Source organism: Corvus brachyrhynchos, unplaced genomic scaffold (genome assembly GCF_000691975.1).
Source record: "Corvus brachyrhynchos isolate BGI_N302 unplaced genomic scaffold, ASM69197v1 scaffold1560, whole genome shotgun sequence".
Lineage (NCBI taxonomy): Eukaryota > Metazoa > Chordata > Aves > Passeriformes > Corvidae > Corvus > Corvus brachyrhynchos.
The window spans coordinates 78,122-83,219 of record NW_008235946.1 but is presented as its reverse complement, the minus strand read 5'-3'; positions in this window follow the sequence as shown (position 1 = coordinate 83,219).

Genomic DNA, 5,098 nt, shown 5'->3' with positions numbered 1-5,098 from the left:
CGCCAGCGCCCCTGCCGGCTGCGAGCGGAACTGCACCCGAGGGGAAAGGGCCTGACAGCCGAGAAGGCTGGGACTGGGTTTGTGATTGTTTGCTGCTACTGCCATAGTTATTGCTGTTTGTTTGCCTTGTTATACACATATAGATATATAATAGTAAAGAACTGTTATTCCTGTTCCTCATATCTTTGCCTGAAAGCCCCTTAATTTCAAAATTATAATAATTCGGAGGGAAGAGGGTTGCAAAATTTTTTTTCCCCTTCCATTTCAAGGGAGACTCCTGCCTTCCTTGGCAGACACCTGTCTTTCAAACCAAGACACGCCTTCAACAGGAAGCTCAGCTGGCACAGACCTTGCCGTTGGACTTTGCTGCTTCTAACATCCAACCAGGAGATTGAGTCCTAGTTAAGGAGTAGGAAGAAGCGTCAGTGGCGGTGAAATGGCGTGGCCCATTCCAAGTGTCGCTGACCACAAAAACAGCCATCAAGACAGCTGAACACAGGTGGACCCATCACACTTGGGTCAAGGTCTCTGAAGCCCCAGAGATCTGGACTTCTCAGCTGGAGGAGAAGGCTGGGAGGCTGTGACTGACACTCTGCAGGAGTGGGCCAGAGCAGCAGCAAGTGCTTCGACATCAGTGGAAGCCCCGCATGCCTACCCACAGACCATCTGCTGAAATAGTCTGTACAGGCATCCTTCCTTTCGGATCTCCAGGCACTGGGAGGCTAATCCTCTCCTTCCCTCCATTGCAGCGTTGTCAGGTAGTGGGAGTACATCTCTGGTCCAAGACGTGCGAACCTCAACCACGTCTGTGACATGCACTGGACACCATCTGGGCTCTTAGGAAATCTCTCGTCTTCTGAGAAAATGATCTCCAGGACAGCCAACTCTCTCAGGCATCGGATACCTTGTTCCATTGTGCTCCATTTTCCTTGGTGCACCTGGAGGTCTTCTTTACAAAGGTACCTGTCCCTTACATTTGTCGGCAGTCGCCACCAGAGGCTGAGAGTTTCTTGGGTTCTCCCGATCCCCTGGTCAGTGACCACATCCTGGGACAGAGATCCCAGATGCCTGGCCTCGCGTGCGCGGCGCGCCCCGGAGGCAGACCAGCCAGGTCAGGATGGACTCGTTCGTTTGGCAGGTGAATTCCCTCCGCAGGTCTCGCAGCTCACCCAGGGATAACGACTGAGTGATGATCTCCGCCTCTGTCTCTTCTGCTGGGTGCGAAGGTCCTGCTGCATCCTCATCAGTCACTATGCCGACTGATTTGCTTTATGATTTCTTCTTCAGAGCAGGGGCAACTGCTACCGGCTTAGGCTGTTCTGGTTCAGTGACGGTTTGGAAGCGTTGCTCTTTTGGTTCCTTTTCTTTTTTTGACATTTTGTGTGGAGATGGTGCCTGTTGTTTTGCTGCTTTTCTCCCTCTCATCCTGAGGATGCTGTGCTATAGCTCTGATTCTAAGCATGGTGTACATGGTGCAGGTCATAGAGAAAAAAAGAAAAGAGACGTGACAAGAAGATTATGCCATGCTTAACATCCAGAGGAAACTCAGTATTTTCAAAAACTGCTGTGCCTAGCCTGAAAGGCTGGAAGAAACAACTCTTCCTCCCAGGGGCTGGGTGTGACTGTTGAGGAGATCCCAGATGTAGCAGCCCAGACTAGGACAGCCAAAATTGAGTATATATTCCGAATGGCATTCATTGCCTTGCAGGTTATCCTGCAATAGACATAATAAACCAATAAAGTGATTCTCATACCATTCCCTGGTCTCAACAGGATCAATAGTTCCCCATGTGAGGAAAAATACAGAGAGCAAGGTACTGTACCCATATAAACAAGCTGAGCACCATGGTGAATAGGTTTCTGTTAATACAAAATTGTAATTCTGACTTTCTCTCAGGTTGAGCCCCACACTGGGCACCAAAATATGTACTAGATTGAAAACAAACCAGTAGGAGATCGCAAGTCAGAATTAAAATTTAATAGGAAAATTAAAATAAATGCAATAGTACAAGAACACTGACAGAGTCAGGATACAACCTGACACCCTGTTAGTCAGGGTGGTGGTAGCAGTCCAGATGAAGTGGTCCTGTTGAAGCGCTGATCCTGTAGAAGGGTCTGGTCTTCACCTGAAGGTCCAGTGGTAGCTCTTGTCCTCTGGGAATCCAGTAGGTGAGGGCTGGCTGTGGTGTTCCAAACCTCAGATATATCCATGTAGGAATGCTTGGTTCCTCTCCCTGGGCGGAGCATCTCACACTGGGATGATGTAATTCTATGAGTCATGTGGTGAGGCTGGATGGCCCAGTAACAGAAGATTTGTCTCTGGAGGGAGTTATCAGGGATGTGTCATGGAAGAGATGAAGAACACTGCCCCACCTGGTTTCAACAGATTGTGACAGAATACATGCAAAATACTTTTGGTTACATCTTACATTGTAACCTAACACATCTCCCCATCACTCACCTCGCTCTACACCATGCTGTGCTGCTTTGCCAGCTCACACTTCTCCTTCTGGATTTTGGTGCTCAAGAGAAGAGGAGAGATGCATGAAAGGCTCCGTCTGACTGCAGGCTGATGAAGGCAGACAAAAACCAGCCTCAAAGCACAAATTGCAGGATGAAGGAGCCTGGAAGCAAAACAGTTTTCGCAGCCTTTGCAGGCCATCTCAAAGGGCTTCTTGAACATCTAGAGAGAGCCAAAGGCAGTATTTAATACCTGTGACCAGGGCAGAGTCTTCCTCATCCTCGGTATACTGTTTTCCCTCTGGGTCACAGTTGCAGACCCAGGACATTGGCTATCCACAGGAGTATCCCTCCCACAGAAAGTCCTTAACCCTCCTGAATGCAGAGCAGACAAGTGCACTCACCATTGCAGGTCCCCTCACAGGTACATGCTTGCCACACACAAATACGCAATCTCCAAAACAGACATCACACATATGTGCAGCTTACAGATATGTATACAGTACCCAACCTTGTCACAGTTGGTACCTGCTCTGTCTCCAGCCACTCCCTTACCATCCCTACCTAAGTGCAGCCCTTTCAACCCCTGCTTACCCCTTAAAACTCTTTCATGTCCCTCTTTATTAATGACTCCAAGGAAAAGTTAGTGCTGTAGTGCAAACTCTGCCAGTGGAAAAGAAAGAGAGCAATCACACTGCTAGCACTGCACCCCTGCATCACTCCTTTAGAGGTAGAAGCAGAGCTGTTTATGAGTCTCAGAGGAACACCTCTGGAGAACAGTCAGCAGACAGCCCAAGATGGAAAAAGCCATATCCAGCCTGACTCGATGTGTTGCCAGATGTTCTGCTCCCCAAGGAAGAGTTGCCACCCACGACTCTTAGTGCCTGCACATTTTTGTCCAGTCCAGTTTGACACTGAGGTTTTCCATCCAAGACATTAAACAGATTCCTGTGGCCAGGAGGACTATACTCACACCATGCATTGCAAATCCAGGGAATCTGGTAGTATGATTGTCCTGGGGTGTTATTGTATTCCATATGTCTCTGTGCTCAAAATAATGTTACTGTCACTTATAAGACACTATGTTGGGATCACTGAGCCAGCAGCTGTGATAGCTCATGGGCTGGAGAGACCCAAAATAGCAAAGGCCTGCTGGTGGAAAAACTCAGGTATTTGAGATATCATTATTACCTCTGTAAAGGAAAGGAAAAGCCTCTCTCACAATTTCTTGCAAATTGTACCCTTAGCCCCAGACTCTGTTTAAAGGAAACTACCTCTCCCTGCAGCCTGTGCGGCCACACACCTGAGGTGGTCCTCGCTCCACTCCTTCCCTCTGCGCACTGGTTCCCTTCCCTGGTCCTGCCTTTGTTCCGCCCCCATGCCCTCAGATCACTGGCTCTGTAACACTATGTAAGGCTGATCATGAGCATGCTGCTCCGTCTTCGCATCTGGCCTCCTCTGCAGAGGATGAAATGAACCTCGACCGTGTTTCCTCCGTGCCAAGCGGAGGGCCCTCCTTGGCTCCTTATCTCTTATCTAATATTGAGCTGTCTGGCTTGAGAGTGTCTGTGTGTCATCAGCGCTCAAATAGCTGCACGGGGAAGAAAGGAGAAGCGAGCTAGCAGTTATACTGCCGCACCCAAGTGGTCTCTTGCCAGACACGCTTTCGGGGAAAACAGCAGCAAACTCCCTATCACCCTAACACCCTGACTCTTACATGTGGCTGCCCGAACCCAGACTTTTGCAAAAAGAGTTCCTGCAAATGTCCCTTAGGCCTCTGGCTGACAGTTGTTTTCATTGCTGCTACTCCCAAAGAAAGTTTTATTAGACCTGCTTCCAAGGGTGGCTGGCACACTTCCAGAACAGGAGGACCAGCTAAACACCAGAGGACCACTCTGTGAGTTTCCTTTGACCCTCGGAGTGCCAGGTGTGTAAGTGGTAATTCGTTTGGGTCCCTTTTTTGAACCCTTTTGTTTTACTTTTTCCTCTCAGAGCTGGGAAGAGTTTCTGGGGAAGGATAGGTGGGAAGTTAACCCTTCCCCAAAAGGAGGTATATACACACAAGATTTGTCTTAAGGTGGGAAAATTCCCTTTTTCTAAGAGAAACCTGAAAACTGTTGTCCAGTGGCTGTTTGAATTTTTCCCAGGTGTGTCTAAGGCTTCTGTTCAGTCTCTGAAGTTCTGGGATAAGGCTGGGGAAAAGCTCACCCTTCTCAGAAAAACCAGAGATACCTCAGTTGTCCGTTTTTTCCCTTTGTTAGTTGCTATTTATCAATCATTTTAAAATTCAGAGACTGAATCAGCAGTGCCGGGGAATCCGCGTCCTTTTGGTGATGGTGCTTCTTTGTTCCCTGTGTTGCCCTCCCCCCTGACCCTCGGGGAACCCCAGAAAAGTACAAACCACCCCACAGGGCAGGGGAGCCACCAGTCCCCTCATCTTTCTTGGTCTCCCCTAGCTCTCCTCAGGTCGGGACTGATCACCTCGCCTCGGAGAAACCCCTAAACCCTCCTTCCGACCCCCCAAATTCCCGTAGTGTCTATCTTAGTTAGCAGCCAAGATGACGGAGGCCATGCGTTAGGCTCCGACCTGTCGCCTTCTTCTTTGAATTTGCCCCGGCTAGCCGGGACCCCTGGCCCC